General features: G+C 39.8%; 1 pseudogene; it reads left to right on the forward strand.

Moving 5' to 3' along the window:
• LOC106502500 overlaps positions 1 to 16,820 on the forward strand; it is an 86,859-nt pseudogene extending 70,039 nt beyond the window's left edge.

A 17,033-nucleotide genomic window follows, 5' to 3' on the forward strand; every position in this document is an offset into this window, starting at 1 on the left:
GCATACGCATGCATATGGCACTACGCATTGTAAAACAGGAGCCTTTGATTGATTCTCCTGAATTAATTGAATTTTAATGTTTTCAGAACACTATGTGGAGAAAGTAAAATATTTTTCGCACACAGACCTCTGTACATTTGTCTATTATATTTAACATTACCTTGCAATTTAAGCAATGATTCTTCTAAAATGTGAAAAATAATATACTCAGTTATCTTTCATTGGAATTTCTCTTCGCATAAACCAAATAATGGATTACATGTTGACCATATTTCTTTTAAAATAAGTGAGCCACTGCAATATAGCCTCATTATTTTAGAATATATTATCATGAGAAGAGGTACTTGGGGAGGTGGGGAAAGTCAGTTTTTTTCACTAAAAAGGAATCAAGACAAAAAGTGTATTGGTTGGATAAAGCTGAGTTTTTGAAGATTAAAATTTTGTTAAAGTTTATTCCTTTACTATTTGTATCCAGAAAGGTCTTCATTAAAATTTATTGGCTCAACTAAATAGGTTCATATCAGATGCATTGACTTTTTCAAAATCTAATATAATGCCTTAAATTAACATTGTCAAACCCAGTAATTATTTTATTTCATGCCAAATGTCAGTTAAAACTTCAATATCTGAGTGGTTTCCATGAATCAGATTTTGCTAAACTTTCTAGACCCTTCTGGAGGATATATTGCTTATTGATACATATGTACATTTGTGATGCTCTTGGGAGCGTGGGGTGAGTACAGAGCAGAAGTGGTGGTTAAATAAAGCTGCTGCAAAAATGATCAGAGAGTTTTATATTGTTCTACACACTCATATACAGGGAACCATGACTGGACACGAAAGACATTCAGGACTCACTTAAGGAGAATATTTCACCCTGTTGATGACTCCTGTGAAGCATCAAAATCCCACCATGACTCCTGTTTGATCAGGATCCAGGCGGCTTTCAAATTACACGCAGAGTTTCTTTCCCAATTTCGTCTCCAGGCCAACTTCTCTGAACAATGCCATCTGCTTATGCTGGCCAGGGGAAATCAGAACATCTGAGGACTGGCACTAACCAGAAATCTCCCTGACACGTATTATTGGGGATTATGTGATAAGTCTTTGGTGAATTTTCCAAATTGGGTGTGTATATTATCAGGTTTGGCTAAAACTAAGGCAAGAATTAATTTCTAGGTCAACCAATGAATGGAAACATTTTCAACTAATGGAAACATTTTTTCAGGAAAAGGTAAATATCAAGATGATCCTACCAGAAACTCCCATGTAGTTACAAATTCCACTTAGGTTTTCCCAAGTGGAAAACCCACTTTCCCACTTTCTCCTCCAGTTCAGTGCCTCTTCTATTGAGTGTCGTGTGCTGTGTGCTATGCCACTTCAATCTTGTCTGACTCTTTGCAACCCCATGAGCTGTAGCCAGCCAGACTTCTCTGTCTGCGGAATTATCTAGGCAAGGATACTGCAGGAGGTTGTCATGCCCTATCACATATACCACTTACAGATTTCTTGCCTCATTATCACATATTATATGACGTACGTGTTATGTCAGTCCTGAGGATGAAGCACTAATATTAGTCTTACTACTGAAACTCCAATACTTTGGCCACCTGACGCGAAGAGCTGACTCATTGGAAAAGACCCTGATGCTGGGAAAGATTGAGGGCAGGAGGAGAAGGGGACCACAGAGTATGAGATGGTTGGATGGCATCATCGACTCAATGGACATGGGTTTGGGTGGACTCCGGGAATTGGTGATGGACAGGGAGGCCTGGCATGCTGTGGTTCATGGGGTGGCAAAGAGTCAGACAAGACTGAGAAACTGAACTGAACATAAATGAGCAATCTGGGAGAAATTAAGGTAACAATGAAAAGAGGAAGAGAGAAAGAGAGTTCATTACTCTATGTATCAGGCAACATGTTGATATAATATTTTTTCTTTAATCTTTGATTTTCTTTAACTCTCATAATTCAATGGATTGAATATCATCTCCATTCTACACCAGACAGTTGGTGGAAGCAGTAATGTCCTTGGACACAAAGAGAAACCTGTACTTCAGAAGCCTCCATGATGGCCCTTCTCTGACCATGCTTCTCTCCTGGCAGGGAGTCTTAAGCAGTAAAGGGACATGGCCACAGAGCTACTATGCCCATCTGTAGACCAGGTTCAGGTTCAAGAATCCTGGATTCTTGAATCCTTGGCCAAATGATCTAAGCTCCGTTCCATCATCAGTATGGATTTTTTCTCCTTCCAAGGGTAATCCATACCTCTCAGGACTTTTACCATTGAGTCCAAGGGGACTCAGCTTGGGTGTACAGGTGGGCATCCATGTCCATGCACATCAGACTCCTTGTAATGCTGCATAAAGTCAGAAGTAAGAACAAGTGGTGTTAGGCCAGAAACTTGGGGAGAAATCTAAGGAGTCTCAATGTGGTCCTAGCCTTTCAGAGTGCTATAAAAGTATATTTGTCAAGCTGAGAGGAGAGAACTTGTTTTATTTAACATCCTACTAGCTTGATTTCACTTCCCTGATGGCTCGGAAGGTAAAGCATCTGTCTACAGTGTGAGAGACCTGGGTTCGATCCCTGGGTTGGGAAGATTCCCTGGAGAAGGAAATGGCAACCCACTCCAGTACTCTTGCCTTGAAAATCCCATGGACGGAGAAGCATGGTGCAGGCTACTGTCTATGGGGTTGCAGAGTCAGGCACAACTGAGCAACTTCATTTTCACTTTCACTAGCTTGGTTTGCAATCTTCCAACCCTGAATATACACTGGAACGACTAATGCTGAAGCTGAAGCTCCAATACTTTGGCCACCTGAAGTGAAGAGCTGACTCTCTGGAGCTGACCCTGATGCTGGGAAAGACGGAGTTCAAGAGAAGGGGACAACAGAGGATGAGATGGTTGGATGGTATCACTGACTCGATGGACTTGAGTTTGAGCAAGCTCTGGGAGATAGTGAAGGACAGGGGAGCCTGGCAGGCTGCAATCGGTGGAGTCACACAATCAGACCTGACTGAGTGACAAACAATAACAGTGATACTTAGATGTATTGTACATGAACTTTGGGCCTCATAAATAGTCTGACTGACACTTGGTGCAGGAACCAGGCTTTAAACCAAAATCTCTTACTCCGAGTTCTAAGCCCTTTGCCAGTAAACCAGATCTGTCTCTCTCCTTTCCCTTTGTGGGAGAAGTAAAGTAAAAGCCCTATAGATTCCCATCCACTTCGTTCTTCTTTTTATCTTTTTATGTACTTTAAGGACAGGAATTCTTTCAAACCTGCTGCAGACTGAATATTTCTCATGCCCAGGTGGCAATTTTTGGAGGCGGGGCCTTTGGGAGATGTTTAAGGCATGAATTCAGAGCCCTCATGACTGGGATCAGTGGGCTTATATGAGAGACCTCAGAGAGATCTCCTGCCTTCTGCTTTGTGAGGACAAAGCAGGAAGAAAGGAGTCTAAACCAGGAGCCCGACTCTCACCAGATACTGACTCTACCAGCGTGTTGGTCTCCAACCGCCCGGGCTGTAAAGCTGTGAGAAATCCTGGCTGGCCACAAAGCTTGCTTCAATTTTTCTGTAAGACGTTGCTGACTTTTGGACGATCCAATATATTTCTGCTGTTGATAACTTGAGAAAGACATTCCTGCTGTTTATAATGTCCTGGATGGGCTCTGATACCATCTTTTCTTGTTTCTGGTCATAGAAGAAAAGCTTTCAAGAATTTACCAGTAAGCATAACGTGAGTCCATCCTAAAGGAGATCAGTCCTGGGTGTTGAAAGACTGATGTTGAAGCTGAAACTCTAATACTTTGGCCACCTGATGTGAAGAGCTGACTCATTTGGAAAGACCCTGATGCTGGGAAAGATTGAGGGCAGGAGGAGAAGGGAACAACAGAGGATGAGATAGTTGGATGGCATCACCGACTCGATGGACATGGGTTTGGGTGGACTCCAGGAGTTGGTGATGGACAGGGAGGCCTGGTTCACGGGGTCACAAAGAGTTGGACACAACTGAGCGACTGTACTGAACTGAACTGACAACGTGAGTTTCGTTTTATTTTTGTATATCCTATTGTTGAGTTCAGAAAGTTTGTTTTTATTCCTAGGGGGATTATTCAGCTTTTTTTTTTTTTCATAAAGTGATGGATTTTACGAAATGATTGTTCTGTGTCTATTACAACTGTATATTTGCTTCCCTTTTATTAATATGGTATATTATATTAATTGATTTTTGTATGTTAAGACACACTTAGAATTGTGTGGCAAATTCCATTTGGTCATGCTGTATAATCATCTTAATATGTTAGATTCACTTTTTTAGAAATTTGTTGATGTATTTTATGTCAATATTTTTGTAATATTTTACTATCAGATAAGACTGATCTCAATAAAATTGAATCAGAAAGTGTTTTCTTTCTTTTTTATTTTTTTAGTTTAATGTTAATTCTTTAAATCATCATTATAGTTTACCAACAAAGGAATGTAGGTTTGGATTTTTCTTTGTGGGAAAATGGTTTCAAATACTCAATCTGTACACTCATTACCGTTCTGTTCAGGTTTGTGTCTTCTGAGGCAGTTATTTATTTATCTCTTTATTTATGTTTTGACCATGCAGTATGGCATGTGAGATCTTAGTACCTCAACCAGGAATTGAACCCAAGTCCCCTGCTTTGGAAGCAGAGTCTTATTCACTGGCCAGCCAGGGGAGTCCCCTGAGTCAGTTTTGGGAGTTTGCATCTTTTTAGGAATTTGTTCATTTCACCTGCATTATATAATCTATTGCCATACAATTGCTCAGAGTATTTCCTTACGACCTTTATATTGTAAATCCAGCTCTAATTTTCCCTTTATCATTCCTGATTGTAGTAATTTAAATCTTTTTTCTTTGTCAGTCTTGCTAAAGTCATCAATTTTATTGGTATTTTAAATGTTTCATTTTCTTCACTTTCTCTATTACTTTTTCTGCTTTGTAGTTGTGATTTACATCTACAGTCACTTGGTCTTCAGGAAAAGAGATTATCCTTAATAATGTGGGTGGGTCTCATCCAATCAGTTAGAGGCCCTGAGAGAAACAAATGAGGTTTAAAGTGAAAAGAAATTCTGTCTCAAGACTGAAGTGCCAACTTCTGCCTGTTTCTAGCCTATGGGTTGCCCTGCAGATTACAGACCTGCCAGCTCTCCTAATCACATGAGAGTGAAGTTTTTAAAAATTATATTTATATAAATATATGTATGTATACATATCATACACACACACACACACACTATTATTCTGGCTTGGATTCAGTGAATTTCCTAAAGATGTGAATTGTATACAACAGATTTGGAAACATCTTCCAATTTGCCCTTCTCTCCTGTCTTCGATTATTTCCGACTGAAGCCTTGATACGGTGCTAGAATGTCTTACACAATCTTACGCATCTTTTTAAGTCTCTCTAAGATATACCCCCACTCTTCTACAGAGCATTTCCTGTACAATGTCTTCAAGCCATCTGTTTAAGTTTTTCAAATCTATCTCTAATTCTCTCTTAAGTGATGTTTATTTTGGTGCCTAGCTACTTAATATCTATTTTAATTTTCATTCTATAATTTGTTTATTTCAAATTTAAATTTGCTGTCACATACTATATCCTCCTTTCCTTCATTATATTTTGTCAACTTTATTTCTTCAAGTATATCAACCATTTATTTTATATATTCCATATGATAGTTCTAACATCAGTTGTCACTGTGTATCTATATCTGTGATTTTTTCTGATAAATCAAATTAATTGGGACTTCTTTCACTTTGTATTTAGAAGACTCAGTTTAAGAGCTTTGTGTTACCATACACAAAAATAAACTCAAAATGGATTAAAGATCTAAATATAAGACCAGAAACTATAAAACTCCTAAAGGAGAATATAGGCAAAACACTCTGATCCTCTATGACCCACCTCCCAGAATATTGGAAATAAGAACAAAAATAAACAAATGGGACCTAATTAAACTTAAAAGCTTCTGCACAACAAAGGAAACTCTAAGCAAGGTGAAAAGACAGCCTTCAGAGTGGGAGAAAATAATAGCAAATGAAGCAACTGACAAAGAACTAAACTCAGAAATATACAAGCAACTCCTGAAGCTCAATTCCAGAAAAATAAATAACCCAATCAAAAAATGGGCCAAAGAACTAAACAGACATTTCTCCAAAGAAGACATACAGATGGCTAACAAACATATGAAAAGATGCTCAACATCACTCATTATCAGAGAAATGCAAATAAAAACCACAATGAGGTGCCATTTCACGCCAGTCAGAATGGCTACTATCCAAAAGTCTACAAGCAACAAATGCTGGAAAGGGTGTGGAGAAAAGGGAACCCTCTTACACTGTTGGTGGGAATGCAAACTAGTACAGCCACTAGGGAGAACAGTGTGGATATTCCTTAAAAAACTGGAAATAGAACTGCCTTATGACCCCAGCAGTCCCACTGTTGGGCATACACACCGAGGAAACCAGAATTGAAAGAGACACATGTACCCCAATGTTCATCACAGCACTGTTTATAATAGCCAGGACATGGAAGCAACCTAGATGTCCATCAGCAGATGAATAGATAAGAAAGCAGTGGTACATGTACACAATGGAGTATTACGCAGCCATTAAAAAGAATACATTTCAATCAGTTCTAATGAGGTGGATGAAACTGGAGCCTATTATACAGAGTGAAGTAAGCCAGAAAGAAAAACACCAATACAGTATACTAAACCATATATATGGAATTTAGAAAGATGGTAATGATGACCCTATATGCGAGACAGCAAAAGAGACACAGAGGTATAGAACAGTCTTTTGGACTCTGTGGGAGAGGGAGAGGGTGGGATGATTTGGAAGAACGGCATTGAAACATGTATAATATCATATATGAAACAAATCGCCAGTCCAGGTTCGATACATGATACTAGATGCTTGGGGCTGGTGCACTGAGACGACCCAGAAGGATGGGATGGGGAGAGAGGAGGGAGGGGGGTTCAGGATGGGGAACACGTGTATACCTGTGGTGGATTCATGTTGATGTATGGCAAAACCAATACGATATTGTAAAGTAATTAACCTCCAATTAAAATAAGTAAATTTATATTTTTAAAAAAATAAATTTTAAAAATTAAAGTTATATGTATAAAAAAAGAGCTTCGTGTTTCTTGTCATCATAATGGATCTACTGGTTGAACTTTGAACCCTAGGTAGGATGTGTGTCCTCTGGATGTGTGTGTCTCTCCCCTTGGGTCATATATGCACCCAATTTCTTTCACTTTTTCCTTTCTTCTTCAGGGAAATAGGAGGCACTACCAATTCCAAATTTATGTAAACTAAATGTTTAGCTCTCGTGTAAATTCTAGATTTTTCCTATTTTATGCTACTGATCAGAAGTCCTCACGTTAGCAAGGTTCTCCTCAATAAATTTGTGTTTTAAACCATCAGAAACTGGCATTCACTGTTAGAGAAATATTGACTCCAGAGATTTTTGCTGAGTAGATTCATGACTTATTTTTGTTTCTGACCAGAACAGTAGGTAGGAATCTTTAAACTTTTCTGTAAATTTTAATTCATTAAAAATAAATATAATCTACCATACATTGACAGATAATATGTTTTTAATATTTATGGAATAAAAAGCAGTTTTATTTCTTATAAGAATATATTTAATATATTTAACGAAATACTTTTTAATATTTCATATATTTAATATTCATATTATGTGCACACATGATTATTGCAAGAGAAAGTTATATTAACATTACTAGTTAACATATATTTCATATTGACTTTAAATGTTTTAAAAGTTGAAATGTGGCATGTGTATTTTAAATTATGTTACTGTACCCCTGGGCTTAGTGACATAGGATGTAACTCATAAACTGTATAATATGAATATTTATATACACACAGAATGATACATATTTAAATATGGTGCTTCCTCTGATTATTCTAACACTGAGTGAATAAGAATACCTTACCATAATAAGGAACTTGACTTTTTATGGAGACTATAGTGAGAATTCATTATATTACTTGTGAAACACTCATGAGAAAACCTTTTTGTCAAGAATTTCACATCCGTTCTAGTTACGCATTCACCATGTTCAACCCTGAAACATTATTGCTTTGGAACAACATTCAAGAAGATGCCCCTGGGGAATACAAAAGGCCAGTGGTAAATTTTAAAGAATTGCTTTAAAAATCTGCTCAAGCTAAGGCTTCGCTCAATCTCCTGGTGTTTGTGCAGGCGCCATGCGTTTCCTGTCAGAGGCACAGGTTAAATTTGGTTACCTTCTGATCGAAATCTGGGGATAACTTGAGTGTAGAACAAGGGAGCGAATACAGTATCCACAATCCAAATGCAGGATTGGTTCTAAGGTTTCTCCTGGGATTGTAGAATATGTCTGGGTTGAGTGACTGTCTCAGCCGCTCGCCGGTCACTGGGAGCCTGCCAGTCACGGCACCCTTGTCTCAGCCATCACTCCTGAGCCACATCTCACCTAAGCCCAAGAGCAGGGGAGAAAGACAACAGCAAACATTTGGAACGAGGATAAAGGGGGGCAAAACACTTTGGTTTTTAGGAAGGTGAGGGCTAGTCTACCGCTGAAAAAATCTTTAAGAGTGTTATATCTGATATATGATTAAACCTAAGATAGTATATTTTAAAAAATTATTATAGCATAGTTGCTTTACAATGTGGTGCTAGCTTCTGCTGTACAGCAAAGTGAGTCAGCCATGTGCATATGTCTATCCCCTCTTTTGGGGATTTCCTTCCCATTTAGGTCACCGCAGAGCACTACATGGGGCTCCCTCCGCTATACAGCGTGTGCTCACTTGCATCCATCCCTCTGTGACCCTATGCCAGCTCCTCTGTCCATGGGATTCTCCAGGTTAGAATACTGGCGTGGATTGACATTTCCTACTGCAGGGGATCTTCCTGACCAAGGGATGGAACCTGTGTCTCTCGCATTGGAGGCAGATTCTTTACCTACTGCGCCACCCAGAAAGCCTGTGTTTTATAGTGGATCAATATATTTTTACCTGTAACTGGCCTTCCCTTGAAATACCGTGAGTTCTGCGTATGAACACACACTAAGACTTAGAGGACTTTTCCTACCACTTTTGCTGTTCTACTTCGGATTTGCCTTTCTGTGGTTGGGGAATTACATTGCAGGAAACAAAACTTCATCTCCCCCCAGTAAAAACCACAAATGCCAGGTTTCATGTCCCAGCCTCTCTTGCAGGCAAGCAGGGAACACGACATAGCAACCCAAACTGGACATGCCGCGCCCGCACTTTGAATCATAAGCAATGTGACTGAGCAGGACGCATTCTTGCTATGGGTGGAAACTGCTAAGGGCAGTTACCGCCAGGTCCCTGTGGCTCAGATGGTGAAGAATCCACCTGCAATGTGGGAGACCTGGGTTCCATCCCTGGGTTGGGAAGATCCCCTGGAGAAGGAAATGGCAACCCATTCCAGTACTCTTGCCTGGAAAATTCCATGGACAGAGGAGCCTTGTAGGCTACAGTCCATGGGGTCGCAAAGAGTCAGACACGACTGAGCGACTTCACTTCACTTCACTTCATACCATGTGGGGTCTCAGTCCCTTGACCAGGGCTCTAACCCCTGACCCTTGCATTGGAAGCTCAGAGCCAACCAGTGGCCCACCAGGGAAGTCCTTTACTGACTGGATTTAGTTTATCATTTCTCTTTATGTAGCCTCCAAATTCTGTTCATTAGATTTCCTAGAGGATTTGTGAATCACTTAATATCTTTTTAATCCATTCCTCTTCAGGTTAAATTATTCATACTTTATTTGTTGCCTTCAGTTAAGTATCTCATATAAAATGTGATGGGTGATATAGCTTATTTTGTTCCTTAGAATTTCATTTCAGAAAATCATGTAGAAACAACATCAACATTCATTAGTTATCAGATTATGATTTTACAGGATGATTGTGATTTTGCTAACTTTTTCTGAAGGCAAGCTATGTTAGACACTGTGCTAAGAGTTTAATATGCAATGTTGCCTATAATATTCAACATGGCATACAAAGTAGGTACTATTATTACTTTTCTCACACAGGTATAAAAATCTAGTCAAAGATAGGCAATACTGTGTAAACACTACGGTAAAGCCATAGCAAACGCTGCCTTGTATGCAATTTCATGCTCTGCTGTGTGCCTGTTATATATCAGTTAATGTGCTTAGAGCTAGAAATGCAAAAATTAATTATGGATGTTCCTATCCTTGATTCATCTTTTAGGTAAATTAATGAAGTAAATCTATAACAATTATTCATTATGAAAATTTTATAATAGCATGATGGAAACTCAAATAAGGGCACAATCATTTCTCAACACGAGTGTCCCAAAGAGCTGTAGACCGGAGAAGACAAGGATTCCCCCTTGTGCGTATATGGCATCTGCTGTTGGACAGTTTTATTAGCGGTATTTATGGGCTGAAAGGGTAAGACTGTTGCTGTTCAATTACTTCGTTGTGTCTGACTCTTTGTGACCTCAGGTACTATAGCACTCCAGGCTTCCCTGTCCTTCACCATCTCCCAGAGTTTGCTCAAACTCATGTCCATTGAGTCAGTGATGCCATCCAACCATCAGGGGCGAAAGAGGATGAGTAGGAAAGGGTAAGATATGGTAACTCAACAAAAACTAAATCCCAAAGATCACCCCTGATGCCTAATATATGAGGGAAGAGTGTCAAATTTCACTCCTGCGAATTCCCTCCTAAGACTGCATTATCAGGAATTTCTTGGGATTTTGTTTTACAAACAATGACTAATTTTGAGGGTTAAGAAAAAGAAACAAGTATCAGATTTGTTTGCAATATTTAAATGATAGGAAAACATCTGACTTTATATGGGTTGATTTTGACCTGACTACAAAATATTTTTATTGTGTAGATACTTAATGGTGTCTTTATATGTAAGAGATGGAGAAGGAAACGGCAACCCAGTCCAGTATTCTTGTCTGGAAAATCTCATGGACAGAGGAGCCTGATTGGCTTTAATCCTTGGGGTTGCAAAGAGTTGGACACGACTGAGTGACTGAGCACGCATGTGTATGTAAGAGATAGCAATTGTCTCAGTAAGAATCAAGTCTGTGCTTTTAATGAAATAGTTTTATGAATAAAGAGGTCAATAAGAAATATAATCTCCCACCACCAGAAACACACTTCAGATGTGAAACCTTTAAGGGAAACAGGCCAGATAGAAGCTGCAGCAGCTTCATATTGTCTCTGAAACAAATCAGGCGAAAGTAGTGGCTTAAAAGAACACAAATGTGTTATCATCGTTTGGAGGATGGCAGAAATCCCACGTGGTGCTAGTGGTGAAGAAACTGCTTGCCCTTGCAGGAGATGTGAGAGATGTGGGTTGGATCCCTGGGTCGGGGAAATCCCGTGCAGAAGGGAAAGGCAACCTACTCCAATGTTCTTGCCTGGAGAATCCCATGGACAGAGGAGTCGGGTGGGCTACAGTCCACGGGGTTGCAAAGAGTCAGACACGACTGAATTGACTTGACACACACAGCAGAAATTCACACTATGTCTCAAGAGGCTCAAATCAAGGTGTCGGCAGTGCTGTGTTTCCTGAGGCTCCAGGGGAGATGCTTTTCTCTGCCTTTTCCTCCTTCTAGAGCCACCTCGGGCCTTGACTGCCTTTCATCTTCAAAGCCGTCAAGAACATCACTCAGCTTCTGCTCTGTCCCCACGCCTCCTCCTCTGACCGTCTTCCCTGTCTCCCTCTTTCACGTTTAAGGGCCTTTATGATCCATTGGATCTACCTGGGTGATCTCTCCATCTGAAGCTCCTTTCCCTAACTGCAAAGCTCCCTTTGTCATCCAAGTAACAGATTCACAGATTCCAGAGATGAGGGTGTGGATCTACTGGGGGGCATTATTCTGTCAACCACAGAAGCTTTATCCTTTTACTTCGGCTCCCAATTCTCTCCTACTGAATAAACTTCTTTGTCTTTCCTGATTTCTTTCCCTTAAATATGCAGGCCTATTTCAGAATGTCTCGTTAAAGCAAATAAACTTCTCTTTGGACTTTATATCTCTCTCCAAGTACCATCTTGCCAGGTTTTATTCTTTAACAGCAGTCTTTTGAAAGTTCCTTGCACTCACTCTTTCCATTCCTTCTCTCTGAATCAATCTCCAGTTCATTTTATTCCCCAGGGAGATAGTATAGCTAGTAACTCCAGAAAACACTCCCTCTCCATTCATATTCCGAACCCTCTCAATAGCAATTAGAGGCCTTCCTTCTTGAAATGGCCATTGAGCTTGGATCTCATGCCATCACATTTCCACAGTTTTCCTCTGATCCCTGCAGGTTAATCTTTTCCAAGTTCATTTGCTATTTTTTTTTTAATTTTCTATCTAGGTTAGTCATGAACTTTTCTCCATTCCTGCAAAACTGTTTCTCTCTAGGTAATCTCATTCACTTGCTTTAAGTATGGTCTATACGTCTTTTCTTTCTTTCTGGAAAAAAAGAAAATATATATATATTCTATTTGAAGAAAATGAATGATAATTGTTCATGCCTATGTTTCAATGAAGTTATATATGGAAATTTTCTGTGTCAATGAATGCATATCTATCTCATTTCTATGGTGATGCAATATTATGGACATACCATAATTAATAGAGCTAGCTTATTGAGAAACTCTAATTTTCTATTTTGTCTGTTACAGCAGCATTTTGATAATTGTGTGATATGTAGCGACGAACATTTTATCAGTGAGGAATACCAGAGGAGGATATTGAATTCGTTTCAAAAGAAAAGTCATAGCTGTTATACTGACAACAGTATTTTCATCTGAAATCCTTTCTGTCAGCAGAGTCCAGGAGTTGGCTAACTTACTTCCCTATGCATTAAGGGACCCGAAGTCATAAGAAAGAGAGTTAAGTAGTTATGCAATCACATTGGAAAGTAGTCAGTTTCCAACTATCTTCTCTTTTTCTGGAGAGGAGATACTCCCTCTTTCCTTGGCGCTTTTCCAAAAGAATGCCCCTACAAGAAATGAAGAAATATTCCAATAATACACATGTACAGTGAAAAATTCTTTCTATATGTTTTGTTAAACTTGTATGGAAGCGATGACAATTTTTTTGAGCAACAATATAGGTTAAAACTCAGGATTTATATGGTCACATCTCTGATGATACCTGCTTTAAAAGCAGCTGATACCCAGCAGAGCAGTGGTTTTGATAAAGGCACACCTTCTGCCCTGTGGCTTAGGTTAGCCTTAGGAAGCCACCCTATTTACCTCTGAGAAGGTTAGAAAGAGTCCCTCCAAATCCCTGTTCTTTTCCTTATAAATGATTATCTGAACTGATCAATGGGAACAAAAAGGATGGAATCCAATTTTCCTTAAGATGTCCTTGAACTTGAACTTTGGCTGACTCAGCCCCAGCTGGCACAGTGCACCTCCTCAGGTGTCTTCCAGAAAAGCAGGCTGACCTCAAGTGAAACATCCACCTTCCGAGAACACAAAAGTTGAGGAAATTTCTGAACCTTTTCTGTTTTCCAGGATCACAAGGCTCAGGTAATAGTCAACATTGTCAAGAATAAAAATAGTTGAGCACGAATACACACATACGATTTTTAAACAAAGTGGCAGAAGCAATTTAATGAAAGAAAGTGAAAGTGAAGTCGCTCAGTCGTGTCTGCCTCTTTGTGAACCCGTGGACTGTAGCCCACCAGGCTCCTCTGTCCATGGGATTTTCCAGGCAAGAGTACTGGAGTGGGGTGCCATTACCTTCTCCAGAGGATCTTCCCAACCCAGGGATCGAACCCAGGTCTCCCACATTGTAAGCAAGGCGCTTTACCATCTGAGCCACCAGGGAAGTCCAATTTAATGAAGAAATGTATTAAATAAATCATATTGGAAAAAATGGATATCTGTAAGCAGAGCAAACAAGCAACAATCTTCATTAAAACTACATTGTATTTAAAACATTGACCTATAAGTCCAAGTGTAAAAAGCATAATTATAATTTTGGAAAACACTGGAGAAGACTGTGTGACCTAAGATTAGGAAGAGTTTGTAGATATGACTCCAAAGAGCACAATCCATTAGAAACATAATGAAGAAATTGTGCTTCACCAAGATTAAAATCATTTGATTTCTGAAAGACCTCGTTAAGAGGATGAAAAGGCAAACCACACAGATGGGGAGCAAATATCAGCAAATCACATAACTGACCAAGGACTTGTTTCCATAATTATAAAATATTTTCTAAATGATACAGTAAGAATACAGTTCAGTTAGAACATGAGCAAAAGACGTGAAAGACATCAGGGAAGAGAGTATGAAATACCAAGTGTTCACAGGAAATTTGTTGATGTTGTTGTCCATCATGGAAATGCAAATTAAGAGGGAGGAGGGAGAGGGGTTCAGAATAGGGAACATGTGTATACCTGTGGCGGGTTCATGTTGATGTATGGCAAAACCAATACAATATTGTAAAATAAAAAATAAATAAACCACAAAAAAATTTCCATATAAACAATAATTAATAAATAAAAGCCATGATGAGATACCACTTATTCCTGAAGAATTGCATGTGCTTGCCTGTTAAGTTGCTTCAGTTGTGCTTGACTCTTTGTGACCCCATGAACTGTAGCCCACCAGGCTCTTCTGTCCATGAGATTCTCCAGGCAAGAACACGAGTGGGGTGCCATACCCTTCTCCAGGGGATCTTCCTGACCCAGGGATCAAACTCTTAAGTCTCCCACACTGGCAAGCAGATTCTTTCCCACTAGTGAGTGAGTGTGCGTGTGTGTGTGTATGATAAATATACAAGATTCACACACACAGACACACACACACACACCAAGTTCTGAAGAGGATATGGAACAACTAGATCCTGATGCATTGCTTGGGAGATGAGACATCACTACAGCTACTCTGGAGACTGCTTGGAGATTATTTTTTTGCACTCACTGGAGTTCATCTCATTGAATTGATCTAAATATTTTATTTAAAAAATATCTGAAGATTATATTACTAATGGGAAAATATAAACATACATATTTAAAGATCATTTTGTAGTGACATGGGAAATCGATTTCTCCAATAACATGGTTCGTCTTGTCTTTATACGAGTGGAATACATCCTGCAGAAACATGTTTTTACCTTCAAATCTGAGCACATTCAGTTCAGTTCAGTCACTCAGTCATGTCTGACTCTTTGCGACCCCATGAATCGCAGCACACGAGGCCTCCCTGTCCATCACCAACTCCCAGAGTTGACCCAAACTCACGTCCATCGAGTCAGTGATGCCATCCAGCCATCCCATCCTCTGCCATCCCCTTCTCCTCCTGCCCCAATCCCTCCCAGCATCAGAGTCTTTTCCAATGAGTCAGCTCTTCCCGTGAGGTGGCCAAAGTATTGGAGTTTCAGCTTTAGCATCATTCCTTCCAAAGAATACCCAGGACTGATCTCCTTTAGAATGGACTTGTTGGATCTCCTTGCAGTCCATGGGACTCTCAAGAGTCTTCTCCAACACCACAGTTCAAAGGCATCAATTCTTCGGCACTCAGCTCTCTTCACAGTCCAACTCTCACAACCATACATGACTACTGGAAAACCATAGCCTTGACTAGACGGACCTTTGTTGGCATATAATGTCTCTGCTTTTGAATATGCTATCTAGGTTGGTCATAACTTTCCTTCCAAGGAGTAAGCGTCTTTTAATTTCATGGCTGCAATCACGATCTGCAGTGATTTTGAAGCCCCCCAAAATTAAGTCTGACCCTGTTTCCACTGTTTCCCCATCTATTTCCCATGAAATGATGGGACTGGATGCCATGATCTTCGTTTTCTGAATGTTGAGCTTTAAGCCAACGTTTTCACTCTCCTCTTTCACTTTCATCAAGAGATTTTTTTAGTTCCTCTTCACTTTCTGCCATAAGGGTGATGTCATCTGCATATCTGAGGTTATTGATATTTCTCCTGGCAATCTTGATTCCAGCTTGTGCTTCTTCCAGCCCAGTGTTTCTCATGATGTACTCTGCATATAAGTTAAATAAGCAGGGTGACAGTATACAGCCTTGACGTACTCCTTTTCCTATTTGGAACCGGTCTGTGAGCGCATTACCCTCACATAAAAAAAGAGAAAAAAAGATAATTGAAAACAAATAGGAAACTTGGATTAGTTTCAGTTTGCGATAGACCGCATCTGATTTGTTGAAGAGCAAGTTCTTTTCCAGTCCCTAAGACATCCAGCACCCATGCAAGGGAATTAAGTTTAGACGCCCTTCTTCAAATGGCTGATGATTTACGTGGGATTTGCAAGATTGAGAGTTTGAACTACTTTTGTGACCAGGAAGAAAAGTTTAGAGATGAAACGGTGTTTATTTGGCACTTTGCTCCTGCTTCTGGAGATGTGTGTGAGCTACCTACAAATGCGCAAGAAAAGAAGCATTATGCAAATATTGTAAAGACGTGGTGAAAACACTATTAAGAGAACACTCAAGAATGGACATGTCTATGGTATGTGGTTTTGTGTGGCTGTATATCTGAATTTGATGGCTTACAAAACAAAATCAAATACCAACAACACTTCAAGGCACATCTAGATGAAACAAGGGAAGGTACTGTTACACTCTCTCAAAACTGAACTGGGCTGAGCAAAAACATGGCTGCCACTCTATTTGGAACAATACCATCCTCAGCTAAACAGCAAGCTTTGCAAAATTTCCTTAAGGCCGAAGAGCTACAGCCTGGGTTTTCTAAGTCCAGTTACACATTCTTAGCAATTTCTTATTGAGCTGCTGCTGCTGCTGCTGCTAAGTCGCTTCAGTCGTGTCCGACTCTGTTCGACCCCATAGACGGCAGCCCACCAGGCTTCCCAACCCAGAGATTGAATCGGGGTGTCCTGCATTGCAGGCAGATTCTTTACCAGCTGAGCTCTGAGGGAAGCCCAAGTCATCTGATAACTGCACATTTTATGGGCAAATCACATATTGCTCAGCTCAATAAG

Source organism: Capra hircus, chromosome 9, assembly GCF_001704415.2.
Source record: "Capra hircus breed San Clemente chromosome 9, ASM170441v1, whole genome shotgun sequence".
In the NCBI taxonomy this organism is placed as follows: Eukaryota; Metazoa; Chordata; class Mammalia; order Artiodactyla; family Bovidae; genus Capra; species Capra hircus.